We start from the raw sequence: 13,619 nt of genomic DNA on the forward strand, positions 1-13,619 counted from the left end.
CTGTTATACTCACAGACACCATTCAAACAGTTGTAGAAACGTCAGAGTGTTTTCTATCCAAATCTACTAATAATATGCATTGTCTAGTTTCTGGGCCAGAGTAGTAACCAGTTTAACTTGGGTACGATTTTCATCCGGCTGTGAAAATACTGCCCCCTATCCTTAACAGGTTTTAAAGAAAAAAATAAGCAAACACATTTGATGTTCACCAAAAGGCACATGGGAGACTCCCCAAACATATGGAAGAAAGTAGATGTGTTAGATGAGACTAAAATGTAGCTTTTTGGCCATCAAGGAAAACGCTATGTCTGGTGCAAAGCCAACAGCTCTCATCACCCCGAGAACCCTATCCCCACAGTGAAGCATGGTGGTGGCAGTATCATGCTGTGGGGATTTTTTTTCATCGACAGGGACTAGGAAACTGGTCAGAATTGAAGGAATGATGGATGGTGCTAAATACAGGGAAATTCTTGAGGGAAACCTGTTTCAGTCTTCTGGAGATTTGAGACTGGGACACAGGTTCACCTTCCAGCAGGACAATGACCCTAAGCATACTGCTAAAGCAACACTCGAGTGGTTTAAGGGGAAACATTTAAATGTCTTGGAATGGCCTAGTCAAAGCCCAGACCTCAATCCAATTGAAAATATGTGGTATGACTTAAAGATTGCTGTACACCAGCGTAACCCATCCAACTTGAAGGAGCTGAAGTAGTTTTGCCTTGAAGAATGGGCAAAAATCCCAGTGTCTAGATGTGCCAAGCTTATAGAGACATAGCCCAAGAGACTTGCAGCTGTAATTGCTGCAAAAGGTGGCTCTACAAAGTATTGACTTTGGCAGGGTGAATAGTTATGCATGCTCAAGTTTTTCATTGTTTTTGTCTTATTTCTTGTTTGTTTCACAATAAAAAATATTTTTAATCTTCAAAGTGGTAGGAATATTGTGTAAATCAAATGATACAACCCCCCCCCCCCCCCAAATCCATTTTAATTCCAGGTTGTAAGGCAACAAAATAGGAAAAAATGCCAATGGGGTTGAATACTTTCGTAAGCCATTGTACATGCGCTTGCATGCACACGTACGCACACACGCACGTGCACATGCACACCCACGCACCTGCCAACAATTAGTTAAGCATGTCACTGTACACTGTACATTTCTTTAATGAGTCGGACGCAAAGGATTTACTTCAGACACCCGACAAGGCCCAAATCCCTGTGACATACAACATCGGCAAGATAGAACAGCTGTCTCCGGTAAGACAAGGGGTGAAGTACACAGTCTCAAGGTTTTGCTCGCCCGAGGAGGAGTATCTCATGATAAACACCAATTTGTAAGTCGCTCTGGATAAGAGCGTCTGCCAAATTACGTAAATGTAAATGTAATAAGCTGTAGACCACACTATTTTCCAAAACAGTTTTCATCTATATTTTTTGTAGCTGTCTGTATACCACCACAAACCGATGTTGGCACTAAGACAGCACTCAATGAGCTATATAAGGCCATAAGCAAACAGGAAAATGTTTATCCAGAGGCGGCGCTCCTAGTGGCCGGGGACTTTAATGCAGGGAAACTTAAATCTCTTTTGCCTAATTTCTACCAGCATGTTTAATGTGCAATCAGAGGGGAAAAAAACTCAAGACCACCTTTACTCTACACAGAGATAAGTACAAAGCTCTCCCTCACCCTCCATTTGGCAAATCTGACCCTAATTCTATCCTCCTGATTCCTGCTTACAAGCAAAAACTAAATCAGGAAGCACCAGTGACTCAGTCAATAAAGAAGTGGTCAGATGACGCAGATGCTAAGCTACAGGACTGTTTTGTTAGCACAGACTGGAAAATGTTCCAGGATTCATCCAATGGCATTGAGGAGTACAACACCTCAGTCACCGGCTTCATCAATAAGTGGATTGACGACGTCGTCCCCACAGGGAACGTACGTACATTTCCCAACCAGAAGCCCTGGATTACAGGCAACATCCGCACTGAGCTAAGGGCAAGAGCTGCCGCTTTCAAGGAGCGGGACTCTAACCTGGAAGCTTATAAGAAATCCCGCTATGCCCTCCGACAAACCATCAAACAGGCAATGCGTCCATACAGGACTAAGATTCGATCGTACTACACCGGCTCCGACACTCGTTGGATATGGCAAAGCTTGCAAATTATTACAGACTACAAAGGGAAGCACAGCCATGAGCTGCTCAGTGACACAAGCCTACCATATGTGCTAAATTACTTTTATGTTCGCTCCGGGGGCAAGCAACACTGATGCTTGCATATGAGAGCATCAGCTGTTCCGGACGACTGTGTGATCACGCTCTCCATAGCCGATGTGAGTAACATTCACAAGGCAGCAGGGCCAGACGGATTAGCAGGACATGTACCCGAGTATGCGCTGACCAAATGGCAAGTGTCTTCACTGACATTTTAAACCTGTCCCTGACTGAGTCTGTAATACATGTACCAACATGTTTCAAGCAGACCACCACAGTGCCTGTGCCAAAGAACACTAAGGTAACCTGCCTAAATGACTACTGACCCGTAGCACTCAGACCATTATGACCTGCTGGGACTCTCTGTTTATTATCTATACATAGTCACTTTAACTCCAGCTACATGTACATATTACCTCAATTACCACGACTAACCAGTGCCCCCGCACATTGACTCTGTCCCAGTACCCCCTTATATAGTCTTGCTACTGTTATTTTACTGCTGCTCTTTAATTACTTATTTAAAAAAAAAATGTTTTACTTATCTATTTTTTACTTACCACTTATTTTTCTTAAAACTGCATTGTTGGTTAAGGGCTTGTAAGTAAGTATTTCACTGTAAGATCTACACCTGTTGTATTCGGCCCATGTGACAAATACAATTTGATTTGATTTGAATTAAGATGTACAGTGTCTCCCATCTAGCTCTGATTAATGTGTAAGCTACTGTACAGGTTCATCACATACATAGTTCTGTAGTCTGACAACGTCCAGTGTAAACATATATCTGTATTTGGAGATAAACAACACTGAGTGAAACTATGCTGGTGGTGAATGACAGACGATGTTGATGACAGTCCATGAAACTATGCTGGTGGTGAATGACAGACGATGTTGATGATAGTCCATGAAACTATGCTGGTGGTGAATGACAGACGATGTTGATGATAGTCCATGAAACTATGCTGGTGGTGAATGACAGACGATGTTGATGATAGTCCATGAAACTATGCTGGTGGTGAATGACAGACGATGTTGATGATAGTCCATGAAACTATGCTGGTGGTGAATGACAGACGATGTTGATGATAGTCCATGAAACTATGCTGGTGGTGAATGACAGACGATGTTGATGATAGTCCATGAAACTATGCTGGTGGTGAATGACAGACGATGTTGATGATAGTCCATGAAACTATGCTGGTGGTGAATGACAGACGATGTTGATGATAGTCCATGAAACTATGCTGGTGGTGAATGACAGACGATGTTGATGATAGTCCATGAAACTATGCTGGTGGTGAATGACAGACGATGTTGATGATAGTCCATGAAACTATGCTGGTGGTGAATGACAGATGATGTTGATGATAGTCCTTGAAACTATGCTGGTGGTGAATGACAGACGATGGTGATGATACCTGTTGTATTCGGCAGGTGGTCCCGTGTGGCTCAGTTGGTAGAGCATGGTGTTTGCAACGCCAGGGTTGTGGGTTGTGGGTTTGATTCCCACGGGAGACCAGTACGGACATTTTTTTATGAAATGTATGCATTCACTACTGTAAGTCACTCTGGATAAGAGCGTCTGCTAAATGACTAAAATGTAAATGTAAAATGTCTGGAGGGCAACACAGAAAACAACACTACCAGCTGACCTCTCCTCTATTCTCTCCTTTCCTCTCCAATTGTCTCTTCTATCCTCTCCTCTACCCTCTTCTCTCCGCTACCTTCTCCTTTCCTCTGTCCTCCCCTTTCCTCAACCCTCCCCCTAAACAGACTGAGAGGGAGAGGGAACGGACAGATATTGGGGACTAGCTCAACCATCTCCTCCTTTCCTCTCCTGTATGAAAGAGATGTCTCTGTAAATGAAATTAGTGGTCACTCTCTTCTCCTCCTTTCCAGCGGTACCCATAGCATTCTCTCTGTTACCCTGCTAGGGGTCAATGGGTCATCATGACAGCAATAATGACCTCATACTGACAAGAGTTCCAGAACGGCAGCCCAAATCAACCAGTAACCTCACAACTGTGGCCAGTCATCTGATTTCTGTTAGTGCTGGGCTGGAGAGGCTGACGACTGCCCCCTACATACACCACAGAGCCTCCTCTCTCTCTCTTACAATCTCTTACACTCTCTCTCTCTCTCTCTCTCTCTCTCTCTCTCTCTCTCTCTCTCTCTCTCTCTCTCTCTCTCTCTCTCTCTCTCTCTCTCTCTGCTTCATGCTATTTCTGTGACAGAGCAGCAGCTCTCATTCAAATCCCTAAGAGCTCACATCCCTATCAGACAGCGAGAAGGTGTTGGTTCATGTTACTCATATAGTACAATAGATGAGTATGTAATTCCAAAACAAGAGCTGACTCCAGATCAGTGCATGCTCAATAACACTGTACTATACACTACACTGTGTTCACAGTAACACCTAGTTTTAAAGCAACTAACAGAGAGATGACCATTACATTCCTCATTTAATTATTATGTGCCTAGATGGTTTATTTGGAAACCTAAAATGATATCTTGCCATGCAAGTAAAGTTAATTGAAATGAATTGAATTAAGAGGGAGGACAGCGCACAAAACAGGATGGAGCCTGGAATAAAGCTTGGGATCTCAATATAACCCCTTCTCCCTTTTATGTCCCTAATTTGTTTCCATACACACATACACACTGATATAAACACACCATTGAAAGGCCAGCCCTAACACACACACACTCACGCACGCACGCACTCACGCACGCACGCACGCACGCACGCACACACACACACACACACACACACACACACACACACACACACACACACACACACACACTGCAGTGTGAGTGACGTGAAAAGCAGCAGAACACAGAACACTCACCAGGCATGATCAGAATTCCTCAGAACAATTGTACAAGGCTGGCAGATAAACAGAGAGAGAGAGGGAGAGACTGGTTGTGCCAGAGAGAATAAAACAAGGAAGGACCGGAGGAGTTCTTTCTCAAAGCTCCATTTTCCCTTCCCACTGCCGAGTGCTTGCTCCTTCTGATTGTTTTCTTTGTGGCTCTCTTCCTCCTTCTCTCTGTTTTCCTTGTGGCTCTCTTCCTTCTTCTCTCTCTCTCTCCCTCTCTTTATGCTGCTGCTGCTGCTTCGATGCGAGGGGCGGAGAATCAGTGACACAATGCTCTCACGCTCTCCCTTCTCTCTCTCTCTCCACCTTCTCTCCCTTCTTTCACACACTCTCCCTTCTCTCCCTTCTCTCTCTCTGGTTTTCCTTTTTTCCTTTTGCTCCCTCTCTATCTCCTCTCTCTCTCTTTATCGTTATATTGGCTGTCCTACTTCCTGTGCCCTCTCTGAAATGAGACACAGCCTCTCCTCTCCTCCCTATCTCTCTCTGCCTGTGTGTGTGTAAGTGTGCCCAATGTCCATACACAATGCTCAGAGCAGGGGATCTCACAGGCTTTTATTTGGAGTCGCATCACATAACAACCTGGTCAAAGCAAGTGAAATGGATAAACAAAAGTGAAATATATGATTTTTATTTAATATATGATTTTTATTTATTTAACCTTTATTTAACTAGGCAAGTCAGTTAAGAACAAATTCTTATTTTCAATGATAATAAGAATTAACTGACTTGTTCAGGGGCAGAACGACAGTTTTTTACCTTGTCAGTTCAGGGATTTGATCTTGCAACCTTGCGGTTACTAGTCCAAGGCTCTAACCACTAGGCTACCCTGCCACCCCAATATTGGGGCGCCACAATAAAAAGTGAACAGTAAATATTACACTCACACAAGTTCCAAAAGAATAAAGACATTTCAAATGTCATATTATGTCTATATACAGTGTTGTAACGATGTGCAAATAGTTAAAGTAAAAAATAAATAAACATAAATATGGTTTGTATTGTTGTGGTGTTTGTTCTTCACTGGTTGCCCTTTTCTTGTGGCAACAGGTCACAAATCTTGCTGCTGTGATTGCACACTGTGGTATTTCACCCAGTAGATATGGGAATTTATCAAAATTGGGTTTGTTTTCTAATTCTTTGTGGGTCTGTGTAATCTGACGGAAATATGTGTCTCTAATGTGGTCATACATTTGGCAGGAGGTTAGGAAGTGCAGCCCAGTTTCCACCTCATTTTGTGGGCAGTGTGCACATAACCTGTCTTCTCTTGAGAGCCAGGTCTGCCTACGCCGACCTTTCTCAATAGCAAGGCTATGCTCACTGAGTCTATACATAGTCAAAGATTTACTTAAGTTTGTGTCAGTCACAGTGGTCAGGTATTCTGCCACTGTGTACTCTCTGTTTAGGGTCAAATAGCATTCTAGTTTGCTCTGTTTTTTTGTGAATTCTTTCCAATGTGTCAAGTAATTATCTTTTTGTTTTCTCATGATTTGGTTGGGTCTAATTGTGTTGCTGTCCTGGGGCTTTGTGGGGTCTGTTTGTGTTTGTGAACAGAGCCCCAGGACCATTTTGCTTAGGTGATGGCTTTGTTATGCAAGGTTTGGGAATTGCTTCCTTTAAGGTGGTTGTAGAATTGAACAGCTCTTTTCTGGATTTTTGATAATTATGGTGTATCGGCCTAATTCTTCTCTGCATGCATTATTGGTGTTTTACGTTGTACATGGATTTGGTGTTTGTCCCATTTTGTGAATTCTTGGTTGGTGAGCGTACCACAGACCACACAACCATAAAGGGCAATGGGTTCTATAACTGATTCAAGTATTTTTAGCCAGATCGTTATTGGTATGTCGAATTTGATGTTCCTTTTGATGGCATAGAAGGACCTTCTTCCTTTGTATCTCAGATCGTTCACAGCTTTGTGGAAGTTACCTGTGGCGCTGATGTTTAGGCTGAGGTATGTATAGTTTTTTGTGTGCTCTAGGGCAACAGTGTCTAGATGGAGTTTGTATTCGTGGTCCTGGGAACTGGACCTTTTTTGGATCACCATTATTTTGGTCTTACTGAGATTTACTGTCAGGGCCCAGGTCTGGCAGAATCTGTGCAGAAGATCTAGGTGCTGCTGTAGGCCCTCCTTGGTTGATGACAGAAGCACCAGATCATCAGTAGACATTTCACTTCAGATTCTAGCAGGGTGAGGCGGGGTGCTGCAGACTGTTCTAGTGCCCTCGCCAATTCGTTGATATATATGTTGAAGAGGGCTTAAGCTGCATCCCTGTCTCACCCCTCGGCTCTGTGGAAAGAAATGTGTGTGTGTTTTTTGCCAATTCTCACCGCACGTTTGTGTACATGGATTTTATGGTTTCTTCAATTACATTGAGCTGATTTCTGGCGTGCTGTTCTTTCTTTTCCCCTAGTGTATTTCTGTATTGTTTTAGTGATTACCATAGTGAAGGCGTAGACTCAGGTTTTCTGGGTCTCTATGTTTTTGGTTGGATAGGTTTCTCAATTTCTTTCTTAAGTTCTTGCATTCTTCTTTTAACCATTTGTCATTGTTGTTAATTTTCTTAGGTTTTCTGCTTGAAATGTTTTGATTTGATAGAGAATGCTGAGAGTGTCACGCCTGCTCTCGCTCCACCTCCCTGGCGCTCGAAGGCACCAGGCTCCCCAGCATTACGCACTCCTGCCACCATCAGTACGCACACCTGCCTTCTCCCCTTCACGTGCATCATCGATTATTGGACTCAATCCCCTGTTTATTACCTCCCCTATATGTGTCAGTTCCCCAGCTCTGTTCCTCGCTGCTGCATTTATGTTCGTATGTCGTTGTTACCCGTGTGCTGACGCTGTTCCTGTCTTGTTACCTGTCTGTTCTGCATTATGTGTTCAACTCCCCGTACCTGCTTCTCATCTCCAGTCCTTTCACAGAGGTCAGATATACTGTTGAGGTTTTCTACTGCCAGGTTTACACCATCACTATTACAGTGAAACATTTTGTCCAGGAAATTGTCGAGAAGGGATTGAATTTGTTGTTGCCTAAATGTTTTTTGGTAGAATCTCCTTCCATCTATAGCGTTTCTTAGTATTATTCAGCTCCTTTGGCTTTGATGCCTTATGATTTAGCAAAGCTCTGTTCAAGTAGAGTGTGATTTTGCTGTGATCTCATAGAGGTGTCAGTGGGCTGACCGTGAACGCTCTAAGAGACTCTGGGTTGAGGTCAGTGATAAAGTAGTCTACAGTACTACTGCCAAAAGATGAGCTATAGGTGTACCTACCATAGGAGTCCCCTCGAAGCCTACTATTGACAATGTAGATACCCAGCGTCCGACATAGCTACAGGAGTTGTGACCTGTTTTTGTTGGTTATGTTGTCATAGTTGTGTCTAGAGGGGCATATGGGGGAGGAAATGTCGCCTCCAGGTAGGTGTTTGTCTACCTGTATGCTGAGGGTGTCAGGTTCTTGTCCAGTTCTGGCATTTAGGTCACCACAGACTAGTACATGTCCCTGGGCCTGGAAATTGTTGATCTACCCCTCTAGGATGGAGAATCTGTCATCGTTAAAGTATGGGGATTCTATTGGGGGGGATAAAGGTAGCACACATGAGGACATTTATCTCTGTTGAGATAATTTCCTTATTAATTTATAGCCAGATGTAAAATGTTCCTGTTTTGACTAATTTAATAGAGTGGGTTAGGTCTGCTCTATATCAAATTAGTATACCCCCTGAGTCTCTTCCCTGTTTCACACCTCGTAGTTTGGTGGATGGGACTACCAGCTCTCTGTAACCTAGAGGGCCACCAGTGGGTCCGTCTCCTTTATACCATGTTTCTTGTAGGATGACAATGTCTGTATTTCCAATTTCTATGATTAAGTCTGGGTTCTTGCTATTTAGACCAAAGGCAGATGGCCTCAGACTTTGTATATTCCAGGATGCGATAGTAAAAGCTTTGTGTTCTGTGTTGTCTAGTGTTGTTTTTGTGTGGTTTAGGCCTCTCTTTCTCTCTCTCTCTTTTTATCTCTCTATCTCTCTATACATCTCTCTCTCCCGCTCTCTCGCTCTCTCGCTCTCTCTATTGCTTTCTCTCCCTTGCTCTCCCTCCCAGCGTGATTAACTGTAACCCCCTCTTTTCCCTCTCTCCGTTTGCAGCGGGAGGTGTGTGTGTGAGTGTGTGTGGGTGGTGCAGCCTGGATCTGCCCCTCTGTGCCTCCAATGTGTGTGTGTGTGTGTGTGTGTGTTTTTGTTTGTTGGTATTTTACTAGGATCCCCATTAGCTGTTGCGAAAGCAGCACCTACTCTTCCTGGGGTCCACTCAAAACATTAAACATGACATAATAAAGAACATTAATAGGCAAGAACAGTTCAAGGACAGAACTACATACATTTAAAAAAGGTACACGTAGCCTACCTATTACTACACATACACACAAACTATCTAGGTCAAATAGGGGAGAGGCGTTGTGCCGTGAGGTATTGCTTTATCTGTTTTTTTTAAACCAGATTTGCTGTTCATATTTGCAATATGAGATGGAAGGGAGTTCTATGCAATAATGGCTTTATATAATACTGTATACTTTCGTGAATTTGTTCTGGATTTGGGGACTGTGAAAAGACCCCTGGTGGCATGTCTGGTTTCTTATAAAATAAGAAGTGATGCAGTCAGTCTCTTCTCAACTCTTAGCCAAGAGAGACTGACATGCATAATATTTATATTAGTCCTCTGATTTCAATGAAGAGCAAGATGTGCCGCTCTGTTCTGGGCCAGCTGCAGTTTAACTGTCTTTCCTTGCAGCACTCGACCACACGACTGGACAATAAGATAAGACAAAACTAGAGCCTGCAGAGCATCTTGTAATTACGGACAGACCTCTCCCCATCTTTACAACCATTGAATCTACATGTTTTGACCATTAGAGTTTACAATCTAAGGTAACACCAAGTAATTTTGTCTCCTCAACTTGTTCAACAGCCACACCATTCATTACCAGGTTCAGCGGAGGTCTAGAACTTAGGGAATGATTGTACCAAATACAATGCTCTTAGTTTTAGAGATGTTCAGGACCAGTTTATTACTGGCCACCCATTCCAAAACTATTTGTTAAGGGTTTCAGTGACTTCATTAGCAGTGGTTGCTGATGCATATACAGTGGCTTGCAGAAGTATTCACCCCACTTGGCATTTTTCCTATTTTAGTTGTATTACAACCTGTAATTTAAATCGATTTTTAATAGGATTTCAGGTAATGGACATAGACAAAATGATCCAAATTGGTGAAGTGAAATGAAAAAAATTACTTGTTAAAAAAAACCCTGAAAAGTGGTGCATGCATGTGTATTCACCCCCTTTGCTATGAAGCCCCTAAATAAGATCTGGTGTAACCAATTACCTTCAGAAGTCACATAATTAGTTAAATAAAGTCCACTTGTGTGCAATCTAAGTGTCACATGATCTCAGTATACAGTTGAAGTCGGAAGTTTACATACACTTAGGTTGGAGTCATTAAAACTCGTTTTTCAACCACTCCACAAATTTCTTGTTAACAAACTATAGTTTTGGCAAGTCGGTAAGGGCATCTACTTTGTGCATGACACAAGTAATTTTCCCAACAATTGTTTACAGACAGATTATTTCACCTATAATTCACTGTATCACAATTCCAGTGGGTCAGAAGTTTACATACACTAAGTTGACTGTGCCTTTAAAGAGCTTGGAAAATTCCAGAAAATGATGTCATGGCTTTAGAAGCTTCTGATAGGCTAATTGACATAATTTGAGTCAATTGGAGGTGTACCTGTGGATGGATTTCAAGGCCTACCTTCAAACTCAGTGCCTCTTTGCTTGACATCATGGGAAAATCAAAAGAAATCAGCCAAGACCTCAGAAAAAAATTGGAGACCTCCACAAGTCCGGTTCATCCTTGGGAGCAATTTCCAAACGCATGAAGGTACCACATTCATCTGTACCAACAATAGTACGCAAGTATAAACACCATGGGACCACGCAGCCATCATACCGCTCAGGAAGGAGACGTGTTCTGTCTCTTAAAGATTAACGTACTTTGGTGCGAAAAATGCAAATCAATCCCAGAACAACAGCAAAGGACCTTGTGAAGATGCTGGAGGAAACTGGTACAAAAGTATCTATATCCACAGTAAAACGAGTCCTATATCAACATAACCTGAAAGGCAGCTCAGCAAGGAAGAAGCCACTGCTCCAAAACCACCATAAAAAAGCCAGACTATGGTTTGCAACTGCACATGTGGACAAAGATTGTACTTTTTGGAGAAATGTCCTCTGGTCTGATGAAACAAAAATAGAACTGTTTGGCCATAATGACCATCGTTATGTTTGGAGGAAAAGGGGGAGGCTTGCAAGCTGAAGAATACCATCCCAACCGTGAAGCACGGGGGTGGCAGCATCATGTTGTGGGGATACTTTGCTGCAGGAGGGACTGGTGCACTTCTACTATTATTCTGACATTTCACATTCTTAAAATAAAGTGGTGATCCTAACTGACCTAAGACAGGGAATATTTACTAGGATTAAATGTCAACAATTGTGAAAAACTGAGTTTAAATGTATTTGGCTAAGATGTATGTAAACTTAGGACTTCAACTGTATTTACACCTGTTCTGAAAGGCCCCAGAGTCTGCAACACCACTAAGCAAGGGGCACCACCAAGCAAGGGGCACCATGAAGACCAAGGAGCTCTACAAACAGGTCACGGACAATGTTGTGGAGAAGTACAGATCAGGGTTGGGTTATAAAAAATATCCGAAACTTTGAACATCCCACGGAGCAACATTAAATCCATTATTAAAAAATGGAAAGAATATGGCACCACAACAAACCCACCAAAACTCACAGGCCAGGCAAGGAGGGCATTAATCAGAGAGGCAAGAGAGCTGGGCTTTACGGAAGAGTGGCCAGAAAAAAATAAGCAAACAGGTTTGGTGTTCGCCAAAATGTATGTGGGAGACTCCCCAACCATATGGAAGAAGGTACTCTGGTCAGATGAGACTAAAATTGAGCTTTTTGGCCATCAAGGAAAACGCTAAATCTGGTGCAAAGCCAACAGCTCTCATGACCCCAAAAACACCATCCCCACAGTGAAGCATGGTGGTGGCAGCATCATGCTGTGGGGATGTTTTTTATCGGCAGGGACTGGGAAACTGGTCAGAATTGAAGGAATGATGGATGGCACTAAATATAGGGAAATTCTTGAGGGAAACCTGTTTCAGTCTTCCAGAGATTTGCGATTTGGACAGAGGTTCACCTTCCAGCAGGACAATGACCCTAAGCATACTGCTAAAGCATCACTTGAGTGGTTTAAGGGGAAATATTTAAATGTCTTGGAACGGCCTAGTCAAAGTCCAGACCTCAATCCAATTGAAAATCTGTGGTATGACTTAAAGAATGCTGTACACCAGCGGAACCCATCCATTTTGAAGGAGGTGGAGCAGTTTTGCCTTGAAGAATGGGCAGAAATCCCAGTGGATAGATGTGCCAAGCTTATAGAGACATACCCCAAGAGACTGGCAGCTGTAATTGCTGCGAAAGGTTGCTCTAAAAGTATTGACTTTGGCGGGGTGAATAGTTATGCACGCTCAAGTTTTCAGTTTTTTTGTCTTACTTGTTTGTTTCACAATAGAAAATATTTTCCATCTTCAAAGTGGTAGGCATGTTGTGTAAATCAAATGATACAACCCCCCCAAAAATCTATTTTATTTCCAGGGTGTAAGGCAACAAAATAGGAAAAATGCCAAGGAGGGTGAATACTTTCGCAAGCCACTGTATGGTTGCATCATCATACATGGAAACACATGCTTTGTTTAATGCCAGTGGCAGGTCATTGGTAAAAATTAAAACGATTACAGGGCCTAGAGAGCTGGCCTGCGGTACACCACACTTTACATGTTTGACATTAGAGAAGATTCTATTAAAGAAAACCCTCTGAGTTCCATTAGATCGATAGCTCTGAACCCATGATATAGCAGAGGTTGAAAAGCAATAACACATATGTTTTCTCAACAAAAGGTTATGGTCAATAATGTCAGAGGGTGCACTGAAATCTAGCAGTACAGCTCCCACAATCTTCTTATTATCAATTTCTTTCAACCAATCATCAGTCATTTTTGTCAGTGCAGTACATGTTGAGTGCCCTTCACTGTGTGTGTGTGTGTGTGTGTGCGCGCTCTTTATCCTGTCGGCTCAGTCTGAGGAAGGCTGCCTCCCAAGAAGCTACTGTTGCCACTTCCTATAGGCAAGGACTCTGGCCAGGGTTAGGGATGGAGATAGCTGCAGGCTGGGGATAGCACTGGGGCTAAGCTTATACAGTAGCCTACAAAAAGTGGAACTCATTACTAAATACTTTGACCTTAAACCTAAATACGTTCACAATACATGCTACACTTATAAAATTCCACAGGTGCTTCCAGGTACAATCTTGTTGCTGTGAAATGTCCCCTATACCTGCTGCATGCAAGATGAAAGAGCAGTTATTTAGTCTAAAAGCTATTGAGGAGGTTC

The 13,619-nt window shown here is 42.8% G+C and overlaps 1 protein-coding gene across 1 annotated transcript in view; it reads right to left on the minus strand.

Annotated features, from left to right (window-relative positions):
- LOC115159792 (disabled homolog 2-interacting protein) overlaps window positions 1-5,713 on the minus strand; it is a 99,948-nt gene extending 94,235 nt beyond the window's left edge. The window contains exon 1 of the mRNA XM_029709847.1: window positions 5,069-5,713. The gene's annotated coding sequence lies outside the window, so the exon portion shown is untranslated. The remainder of the gene's footprint in view (window positions 1-5,068) is intronic.
- Window positions 5,714-13,619: the final 7,906 nt, after the last annotated feature.

The sequence above is a fragment of the Salmo trutta genome, chromosome 23, assembly GCF_901001165.1.
Source record: "Salmo trutta chromosome 23, fSalTru1.1, whole genome shotgun sequence".
In the NCBI taxonomy this organism is placed as follows: domain Eukaryota; kingdom Metazoa; phylum Chordata; class Actinopteri; order Salmoniformes; family Salmonidae; genus Salmo; species Salmo trutta.